Source organism: Kogia breviceps, chromosome 5, assembly GCF_026419965.1.
Source record: "Kogia breviceps isolate mKogBre1 chromosome 5, mKogBre1 haplotype 1, whole genome shotgun sequence".
Taxonomy (NCBI): Eukaryota; Metazoa; Chordata; class Mammalia; order Artiodactyla; family Physeteridae; genus Kogia; species Kogia breviceps.
In genome coordinates, this window is record NC_081314.1 from 38,162,704 (window position 1) to 38,174,064 (window position 11,361).

Here is an 11,361-nt window from a genome sequence, read left to right on the forward strand (position 1 = left end):
CATTCCCTGTTTTCTTCTGTTAACTTGGCTACTGAGAAGCTCAGAGCTAAATTAAATTCTGAAAAGCAATAAGCACTTACGATTTCAGTTTGATTATCTGTACACCTCTACAAGATTTTGATCTCTCTTCCTTTGCCATTTTTACCGGTCTCATCACCTTGCGGGATTTTTACTATGCATTCACTGAGACACGTTTCTGGAAGTCAATACTCTACAAACAAAAACAAATGACCAGAACTATCAACTGTGATTTCCTTTTAGTTTCAGTTGTCACAAGAGTTTCCAGGAATAGCTAATTTGAAGATGACCCCTTGTGTGTCATACCTCGGTCACTTAGAAACTCAGATAGTGTAATATTTCCCACAATCATCAGGTTCAGAATCTGTTCATGAAGTGCAGAAAAGTGAAAAGGGGAGAGGTTGGCTGACGTAACTTACCCATAGGGTAACCACTAGGTTGCTTCTTAATCTACTACCAAGGGATATTTCTATCTTGTGCTGGCTCCTGACAGCCCCGTTCACCCCTTCCCCAACATCTACTTTTGTAGACCAGCTATACCAAGACATGCCCTTGGTCCCCTTAGGGCTGCCAAGGCCAAAAGCACTGCCAGAACCTGCTGAGTGAGAAGGCATCGCTATCATCCAGTGATGTCTGTTCCCTGCAATTTCACTCTCCACACTGACAATGCCTCTGGAACTCAGAAAGATTCTGCTGAAACCCAGGGATCTGAAGGTCAGTGTCTTCAGGGAATCAAGGTACCATGTAAGACAAACTGCTGCTGAGGAGTTCCATGTACTCAAGGCAAACGCCCCCAGGAAGAACTCACAGAAATAACTCTCTGCGTTGTCACTACATAGAGCAGGGCTAGCTTTCGTATCCAAAAAAAAAAAAAAAAAGAGAGAGAGAGAGACAGATAAAAATCGAACCATATATACATGGCACACACACACACATACACAGGCACAAGTATACACAGGTATACACAGGATACACAGGTATCCAATTGGTACCCACTTAGATGCTTAGTCAGGTATTTTTTGGAACAGTGTTTGGGCACAACCATTTATTTATTCAACAAAGATTTATCCAGCACCTACTGTGTGCCAAGCACTGTTCAAGATGGCAGAGAATCATGAGTGAACGAGACAGTCAAGATTCTTTTTCTCAAGGAGACTCTATAGTCTGGACAGGTACTCAACAAGTAGCAACTGAAATGAACAATTCAGATGGAAAATAAGACCAAGGAAGGAAAAAAAAAAAAAAAAAAAGGAAACAAAAAACAATGTCATGGCTTTGAGAAGGAATGGGAGGCTGCCTCTGCTCCAATGGTCAGGGGAGGGCTTTTTAAAGAAGTAACACATAATCTTACAATAAAATGACAAGAAGGAGCTGAAGAAACCAATCACCTTTACTCTGATTTCCATCAAAAAGATGAGCTTACTAAAAAAAGAAATGTGCAATCCCATTTGTGGCTCCACACACCCTGTGCTTCAAACAACTGCAAAAAGCCCAGGAAAGGAAAAGGATCCACAACTTTCTCTGCTCTTAAGGAAATTTTAAGAAATCTCCTTTCCCCAAAGATGCTAAATGAAAATGAAGTTGCCTTAATTCATCTCTGTGGTAGGATTTACTGCAAAGAATCTAAAAGGGGGGAAATGGAATGTTTATTCCTCTTTTAAAGGTCAGTTACTTTATAATGTTCCAATGTCAATAAAATTATGCCTTTGCATTGTAATGCCAACAGGAATTGCTTCATTAAAAAAACGTCTAGGGCTAAATTCAGTATCATTTATTTCACTTGTTGGAAAAGAGACGCAAAAAAAGAAAGAAAAGAGACGCAAATCATATTTACTAGCAGACGATACCACTTCCAATACATAATAAAACTTTGAAATTAATTAAAAATAAGATTCTGATAGTATCTTTTCAACGTGCACAAATAATAAGTGATTGTTCACCAATACCTTCCCATATCCCATATCCCAGCCCAAACAAATCGCTTAGTATTGAATTTCTGTTGGAGTCAATTAAAACGCTTAGCCAACTGGCATGAAAACTCCTGAAAACGTCCACTGCTCAAAATAACTTTCATCAAAACACCTTTTTCTTTCATGTTTCCTAGTCCCTGAGTTGTTTCATAATAAAAGAGGTAAACAGAAATAAATTAGGGAGCAGATCCCTCACCGTGAATATTCAGAATGAATCATGGAATATTTTGACTAAAACGCAATTTGTATTACCTTGCAATGCAGAGCATGCTATATATTATTCAAATGTAAATACGCATACGAAACTAAAAGAAGGCCGAATAATGCAAAGCTATTGTCCAGCAGGTCTGCACCACCCAATACATGTGTCACTATCAGAAACTGCTGTGCTCTGGTATTAATACGCTGTCCAAGGAATGCTTAATTTTTTGAACTTCAAAACAGGTTTTTAAAACTGACTCTCACTGGCACCTAAGAACAATAACATGCTAAGGGGAAGACTGTTTCATTTATTTACTGATGAGGCTTAGTGTTTGAATCTTCACAAATTCTCAACGTGTGCGGAGTGGGGCCGTTGTAGAGTCTGCGCTTTTCTGCCCAGGTAAAACTCTTGTCTCTTTCTTTCACTCACTCACGAACTGTTATGCTTCTAGACCCTTCCTGTAAATTTTCCCATTTGGGGAAAAATTATACACTGAGCCTTCCGTAAACAAAACACTCACCCCGCCCCCATTAAAACAAATCAGAAGGCTTAAGAATTAGCACTAATACTGAGCCTACTATGGTCGCCGGCAAATACAAATGACAACTGCAGCCGAGAAGGACCAAATCCACCTTAAGTAAAAACTCCCCCAATGAGTCCTTCTCCGAGGGGTGCCCGGGGTGGGGTGGCGACCGTGCAGCTGGCACAACTCGGGGACCGGAACCGACTCGAGGGGGCCCAGGGGAAGATGCTGCGTCAAGAGAAGCGAAGCAAGAAGCGCGAACCGGGAGGCGAGCGACGTCGCCCCCCATTCCCCGGGGAGGTGGGGAGAAGCCAAGTCGCCAGGCACGGGCACCAGCGCACGCCACCCGCAGGATCGGTCCCCTCTCAAAGCCCGGAGTTCCGGAGCAGGAGAACAGGGGTGATGGGGGACCCACAGTCCCTTTAAACCGCCTCCACACACACACACCCCCGCCTCACCACCAGCCCCGGTGTCTGCCAACCTTTTCCGAACCCTCGTGTCACAGAACTTCCTCATCATGGAAACTTCCACTCGGTTCGGCGCTGAGGATGCCAAACTCCATGTCACAAGGAGGCTGTCAACAGCCGGGCTCGGGGTTTGAGGAACACCGCCGCCCCAGCCGCCCCGCTCCGCCTCTGCCCACGCCGCGGCTCCCCGAGCGGTGCCCGGGCGGAGAGGGCACCTCCTCCCCCCAGGCGGGGCGCGAACCCCCGGAGGCGGGTACCAGGGCGGCTGACACCCCACCCACGCCCGCCCGCCCGCGCGCGCGTGCGCGCCCGGCGTCGCCGCTCGCACCCCGTGGGGTTCCCGCGACACCCCCGTCGCCCTCCCGCCCACCCCCCGGACGGCGGGGACCGTCGCCCCCTCCCCCGCACCCCCGCCTCCGCGCCGTCCTCCGGCCAAATTACCGGTGTCCTCCAGCCGGCCGGGTCGGGCGCCCCTGCCCGGGGAAGGCCGCCTGCGGGCGCTGCCCGAGCCCGGGAGCAGAAGGTCTCCTTCCCCGGCGCACTCACATTATTCATGCAAAGTTAATCCCCGCCGCGTCACGGCCGCCCGCCTGAGGATGTGCGCCTTCCTTGGCCAAGCCCCGCAGTCTCCACCCTCCTCCGCCCCCTCCTCCCGGCGGCGGGGTCCCGGGGAGCGCCGGCGACGGGACGTCGCGCGAGTCCTGCAGAATGTCAACTCCCCGGGCGCAGAGGGGCGGCCGCAGCCGGGGCCGCGCCGCCTGCCCGGGCCGCTCCACTTTTATAGGCGCAGGAAGCGAGCGCGGCCCGGCCGCAGAGTCCCCGCCTCTCGGGCCCGCGCGCCCGGCCGGCTCCCGGCCGCTGCCCTCCTCCGGCCCCGGCGCCCCTCCGCGCCGCGTCTGCCAACCGGTGACCTGGTTTCGCATCCGGCCCGCCCGGCGGTCCGACTCGCGCGGCGGCCGGGAGCAGGCCATTCGGGCTCCCCCGGGGCGCCGCGAGGAAATGGCCTCCCGGCCGCGCGCCCCGCCGCCGTCGTCCCCCGCCGCCCCGGCCGCCCGCCGGCCCCCGACACCCCTGCCCGGCCCCGGCCCGGCGCTCGGACGCGTCCGCCGCTCCCCGGCCTGCGCCCCCTGCCCAGCGCGCCCCTCACGCGCCGCCCGGCTTGCCGCCTCCGCACCTGCCGCCCCAGGTGCGGGCTCCCCCTCGTCCCCGTCCCGGCCGTGCCCTCCACCCTGGGAGTCCTCCCCGGGTGGCGATGTCGCGGCGGTGTTGGTGGCGCGCGTCCACCCACCAGCTTGCGTGCGCACGGCGGTTCGGGCTTGGGCGTCATTCCTCTCGTCGGCAAAGAGGAAGGGACGGGGAGACGAGGGACACGGGGCCGGGGAGGGGTGACTTCCAGAAGCACGGGCTCCTCTTGGCCCGGGCCGCCGCGCTCCTCCCTCCTGCGAACCACTTGTGGCGCGTGTCGGGTCGACACGGCGATCTGGCTCCTCCCGGGGCCTCGTTCCCGCCGGGCGTCTGGCGTTCCCCATCCTCTCCACCCACGGGAATAAAGTTTGCAAAAAATACCCGGCTTGCTCCTGACGGAAACACCCCCTCCACACCACCCGGCACATCCTGGGAGACGGGCGCAGGGTGGAGACCCTCCGCAGGTTCCAGAAGGGCCGCCCTGTTCATTTGTCTTTTCCCTGGACGTAGACAAATAAAACCCGGAAGACAAAAATAATTTATACTCTTGGAAAGTCCTGCCCCGGTCAAATATGAGCTTCTAAAATCCGCCCCCCCACCCCCAGTCCTGAACGCCAAGGGTTCAGGCTAGGAGAAAAGCAAGCAGGCTGCTGCGTCCTGGGCTAGAAGCATGCTTGTGAAAATCCTGAGCACCCAAGAAGATTAAAACGTCATCGGTCCGAGGCTAGGGTTACAATAAACCTATTTTGACGGCAGAGTACAATGATTTTCTTATAGATAATATCAAAATAATTCCGACTTCATAATTCAATATACACAAGTATTAGTATAACGAACCGTTTTGACAGAGGCTTTTTTAGCCTCAACTGTCTGAACAATGATTTATTGGAGAGTTTTCTAGATTTCCAGCCGGTGACGTGTGTTTTGTTCCCAATTCTTGTGAGCGTCCCAGGGAAACGGATGAGAAGCCTACTGACAGCGTGAACTGCCACAACGGTCAAGAATTCAGAAACCGCTCCTGCTCCTGGGTGCAGAGTTTCAGCGCGCGGGTCGAGAGAGAGGGAGTCGCAGACCCCGAGGCTCCCTGGCGAGAGGGAGGGACCTCTCCCTTCAGACTCCACGGACCCTATTTCCCCTGGGTCCTTGGCAAGAGATCCGTGCTTTATTCTTCACTCTTTTAACAAGGCTTCAGCCTAGGACTTGCAGGTTTTGTAGCTGGAGAGAAGTTGTTCTCCTTTTGCAGCTAAGTTCCTGGGCTTTGCTCCAAAGCTGCCCGGGATGTTTTGGTTGGTTTGGAGGAAAGCTGTGGAGTCTGCACCATTTGATCCAAACAGGCGGCCCCCTGGTGGCTAACTGTGGGTGAAAAGCTGGCCACTGGCGGAGAAGCCTGCCCTGACAGGCCACCACAGTTGATAGCCGGTCTTCGCAGGGGCCGTGGAGCTGCTGGAACAACTTTGCAAGGAGGGGAGGTGGCGGGGGGAGAGGTGGGGGTGGGCGGAGAAGTGGGGAGGAGGGGGGGCGGTGTGATGTCACTCCTTCACAAAGGTGAATGATAGGCCCTAATCCGCTGCGGCTTTTTAAAAAAATTTTATTATAGTTGATTTACAATGTTGTGTTTAATTTCTGCCGTACAGCAAAGTGACTCAGTTTTATGCATATCCACACTCTTTTTTATATTCTTTTCTATTATGGTTTATCCCAGGATATTGCATATAATTCCCTGTGCTGTGCAGCAGGACCTTGTTTATCCATCCTATGTATAATAGTTTGCATTCTCTTCCTGAGTATAACTTGGAGCTAAATTCCTTCTTAAGTAGGAAACATCACACAGAGAATGAAATATAACAAAACCTGTTGCTTCCCTTTGTTCACATGGCTTTGTTTTTCTGATCTCATTTGGCCTGGAAACTTCTGAAATAAAGAGTAAATGAAAGCGAAATAAACGTGGCATTATTCAAGCAATTCATGAAGCAATGTTATATAACAATAAGGGAGAACAATTTTAAGGCAACGTTATTGAAACAGCATGATTCCATTTGAATAGGCCCACTGAGGGCAGTCTTTCAGGCTGCATCATGGTGAGGAAGGGTTACTCACAGAACATGGCATTTATTTTTCTAATTTTACACAAAGGGGTACATTGGAGGAGAATTTCTATGGGGACCTGATTGAAGGTAGAAAATAATATTCAAATTTTAGAGCACGTGGTCCTGTGTTCTAAAGCTGTTTTCATGACCCATGCTCACCTTTCACCGTAGCCATCCTCATTACCAGGGTCTACAAATTTCAAGCTGGTGACTTGGTTCAACGAAGCAATTCATTCATATATTCATGTATTCATCAACTGCTGGGGTAAGAAGATAAATAAAACATAGGATCCAACAGGGCTGGGATTACACTGAAGCCAATGAGACCAGTGGTGCAAACACAGGGTCCAAGCCTCTCTTGATTGAAAATTTTTGATACATTGTTCATCATGGATAATTGTTGCATTCATTTTGATGTTTAAAATATGGCACTAAAATATCATTTCTCGATTACCGGGTTTTTTGATGTTCTCTTACATTTTGCACTCAAGGCAAAGGCCTCAGTGGCTTCACCCTAGTCTCCCTCTGATGTGCCCTCAGTGCTAGCAGAGTCCAATCTAAGAAGTACAATTCAATTAAAATTTTATTAGTGTTGAAGATAATTAATATATGGTAAGGAGCTTGAGGTTAGGGAATTTAGAGATGTGGTGTGAGGGGAGGAGAAAATTTGGGAGATTTCACTGAACAAGTTTGCCTTTAAAGTCCATTAAGGATGGACCAGATTTTACCAGGGAGTATTGGAAGCGGAACTGGAAGACGTGCCATTCTAAGGACCAGAACCATTGGTATTCTCTCATTCATCCAACTACTTCTCAAGCTAGCTGTGCGACCAAATGACCCAGCCCTGGAGCTCCTGATTCTCTCTGTTCATCGTTAGTTCCTGGAATTTATTTTGGCTATGAGGGCCCCCAGTGATTCTGGTCCATGGCCAGGCAAATAAGAATGTGAAGTTCGTCTCTGCCCTTCAGAGGAAAGACAGGCTATTAGGGGAGATGACATGTTCAATATTAACTCTAAGAGTGAAGATGCAATGGGAAATATATAAAAGTAAATTGCTAGATCGTTGCTGGTGAGGAAGAATGGGGGGATTGCGTAAGATTTTCTGCAGAAGGTCCTGGGTGGAACTTTGGGGAGAAGCTGGAGAGAGGGAAAGATGCTGCTGGCTATATTATTAGCAGGACCCAGTGAAAAATGAAAATACAGTGCCCTTTATTCAAAAAGCAAGAAAAAAAAGTGCCACGAAAGACACAAAATACATCGCTATCTCCTTTCTTCCATGTGTTCTCTTTGGAAAGGTTATGGTATTTTTTATTTGCTATTTAATATCATTCTAAGTAAAGAAAAATAAGCATTAGCATTTTAAATGATTAGCATCAATTTTGCTGTTCATTTTTAGATTGTGCAATGCTAGTTTTAAGGAAAAATATAAGAGCATTTAACTCATTGCAAAATCACCACAATCTGTGCTTTGTAGCGAGTCTGTGCACATGTACATTGTGGTTCACATATGCAGATGTGTTTCGTGCTTACCAGAACAGTTGAAACACAGCACAAAACTGACTCAAATGCTTTTTTTTTTTTTTTTTTTTTTTGTGGTGCGCGGGCCTCTCGCAGTTGTGGCCTCTCCCGTTGCGGAGCACAGGCTCTGGACGCTCAGGCCCAGCGGCCACAGCTCACAGGCCCAGCCGCTCCGCGGCATATGGGATCTTCCCAGACCAGGGCACGAACCCGTGTTCCCTGCGTCGGCAGGCGGACTCTCAACCACTGCGCCACCAGGGAAGCCCATCAAATACTTTTTTATAAGACTGAAGTAGAGTTGATTTACAACATTGTGTTAGTTTCAGGTGTACAGAAAAGTAACTCAGTTATGCATATATATATTATTTTTCATATTCTTTTCCATTATAGTTTATTACAGGATATTGAATATAGTTCCCTGTGTTATACAGTAGGACCTTGTTGATTATCTATTTTACATATAGTAGTGTGTATCTGCTAATCCCAAACCCCTAATTTATCCCTCCCCCCGCTTTCCCCTTTGCTAACCATAAATTTGTTTTCTGTGTGTCTGTTTCTGTTCCGTAAATAAGTTCATTTGTATTATGTTTTAGATTCCACAGATAAGGGATATCATATGATATTTGTCTTTGTCTGGCTTACTTCACTTAGTATGATAATCTCTAGGTCCATCCATGTTGCTGCAAATGGCATTATTTCATTCTTTTATCTGGCTGAGTAGTATTCTATTGTGTATATGTACCACATCTTCTTTATCCATTCATCTGCTGATGGACACTTAGGTTGCTTCCACGTCTTGGCTTCTTGATACGTGCACATTCTACCCACACTCTATCTTTGACTTACTGATGAATAAGGAAGAACTGAAAGGAAGAGGAACTATGGGTTGCCCTTTCCTCTACGTCTTCATTTCAGAGTAAATGGTTAGCTAATACAGGGAAGGAAAACAAGTAAGAAAAGACATGATAGGGTTCCTTGGTTGTTGTCTTTCTTCTGCATTCAAAGCACGTTCTGGTTGGAATGGAAAGCATTCCATTGGGGTTGTCCCACTTAGTTGTTGATGTAACATGCTTACCCTGTACCTGATTTGAGTTTTGCTCACCTCCCAGACATCATGGAGCCATCAGAATTCTGTGTTCAAGGGGCATCAAGCATGCCATATGTGAGTCGAGCAGGGAAGAACACAGTGGACATGTATATTGTGTGGATTTCCTCTGCTCTAGACTTCACTTACAAAACACAAGTTCAAAGATAAAATTACTAGCAATTTCAAGATGGTAAAAACAGAGTGTTAAGCTAAGTGCCAGGCCCCAAGCATGGGGCCCCATGTGACTGCACAAATCCATGCCCGTAAAGCTGGCTGGGGGAAAGAAGTTGATTCTTTGTCATGGTAGAAGCCTAGGACATGTGGAAGGGTAAGTAGACATTCTGGCATGGCTAGTTATAGCAAGGAGTATACAGTACAGCTGACATTTATTAAACTCGTATTATGTTCCCGATATTGTCCTAAATACTTCACATCTTTTTTAAAGTTTGCCCAGGAGCTCTGTGAAACAGTATTGTTATGCACTCCATTTTTCAGATGTGGAAACTAAGACATAGGAAGATCAAATAATTTGCTCAAGCTCAGGCCCAGGCTCTAGTGGCCAAGGCTGCTCTGAACCAGCTCCTCATGCTTCGTGTATGCAGGAGAGGGAGTGGTGGATCCAGAAAATGTGAGCTGCTCCTGGGAGTCATGAGATGTCCCTTTAGCTCCTCACTTAAGGGTCTGTTGTGCCCTGGGACAATCAGAAGAGGCCTAAATAAAACATGCATGTCACCAGGTAGTAACCTAGAAAATGCCCTAATTACATTCGCTCCCCTGTTTTCCAATGGGAGGTAGAAGATTCTGAGGCTCCTGGGCAGGAAGTTGTAAGCCACAAGCTGGAAGGAGCCTGGGTCCCTTTATCACCATATGGAAAAGTCCGAGAAACATCCATACTGACCTGCAGTATTTGAAGCATCGACTTCTGTTGTGTGAAGCCGCTGAAATGTGAAGGTTTTTTTGTTGCAGTAGCTAGTGTTATCCCAACACATCCATCCGCCAAACCAAACTCCACCAGAGCATAAACTGTCTTAGCTTTAAACAGATATAGTTCAAATAATGAAACAGGCCTAGGCATATCAACATGCATAAAGCTCTAAAACAAAATGCTGTGTTTTATAACTTATAAAAGTTCAGTGGTGATTTTTTAATTGAAATGAAATTTACATAAAACAGACAGATCCTCAGTGTTCAATCTGATGAATTTTTATATTTTTATACCCTTGTGTAGTCACCACCCAGACAAGATTGAAAACATTTCCAGCAAGTCAATAAGTTTCTCTGTATCTTTTCATTCTTTTTTAAATTTTTATTTATTTATTTAGCTGCATTTAGGTCTTTGTTGCTGCACACGGGCTTTCTCTAGCTGTGGTGAGCAGGGGCTACTCTTTGTTGCGGTGCGTGGGCTTCTCATTGCGGTGGCTTCTCTTATTGTGGAGCACCAGTCTAGGCACACGGGCTTCAGTAGTTGTGGCTCATGGGCTCTAGAGCGCAGGCTCAGTAGCTGGGGCACATGGTCTTAGTTGCTCCGCGGCATGTGGGATCTTCCCGGACCAGGGCTCGAACCCATGTCCCCTGCATTGGCAGGTGAATTCTTAACTGCTGCACCACCAGGGAAGTTCCTGTATCTTTTCTCTCTTGACAACCACTACCTTCTGGAGGAAACGCTATTTTGACTGCTATCATCGGTTATAAACTTCACTAGTTCTTGGACCCCCATACAAAGAGAATCACACTCTTATACCTGGTTTCTTTTACTCATTGTAATGTTTTTGAGATCAATCCATGTTATTGGGTGGATTAGAAAGGTTTTCTATTTTTCATTTCTATTTTATATTTAATAATATAAATATACCACAACTTGTTTATTCATTCTATGATTGATGGACATTTGGGTTGTTTCCAGTTTGGGACTATTACAAATAAAGCAGCTATGTTTGAACAATTATTTTTATGGATACATGCACTCATATCTCTTGGGAATATGCTTAGGATTGGAATTGCTGGTCATATATCATTTCTTTTTTTTTTTTTTTTTTTTGTGGTACGCGGGGCTCTCACTGTTGTGGCCTCTCCCGTTGCAGAGCACAGGCTCCGGACGCGCAGGCCCAGCGGCCATGGCTCACGGGCCCAGCCACTCCGTGGCATGTGGGATCCTCCCGGACCGGGGCACAAACCCGTGTTCCCTGCATCGGCAGGCGGATTCTCAACCACTGCGCCACCAGGGAAGCCCATATATCATTTCTTAATCATTCTATTAAGGCTCTCTGAGGTACTAGCACAGTTATGAGAAGCTAGGAAATGGGC

The 11,361-nt window shown here is 47.5% G+C and overlaps 1 protein-coding gene across 36 annotated transcripts in view; it reads right to left on the bottom strand.

The window, feature by feature from the left end:
- Positions 1 to 4,683, bottom strand: part of THRB (thyroid hormone receptor beta) — a 380,110-nt gene extending 375,427 nt beyond the window's left edge. For 11 of the 36 annotated variants that reach the window (XM_067033887.1, XM_067033869.1, XM_067033881.1 and 8 more), the window contains exon 1: positions 3,622 to 3,929. The gene's annotated coding sequence lies outside the window, so the exon portion shown is untranslated. Of the gene's footprint in view, positions 1 to 3,194; positions 3,262 to 3,621; positions 4,012 to 4,354 lie in introns of those variants that run through there. The other 25 variants (XM_067033873.1, XM_067033860.1, XM_067033871.1 and 22 more) reach the window with 11 other exon arrangements.
- Positions 4,684 to 11,361: the final 6,678 nt, after the last annotated feature.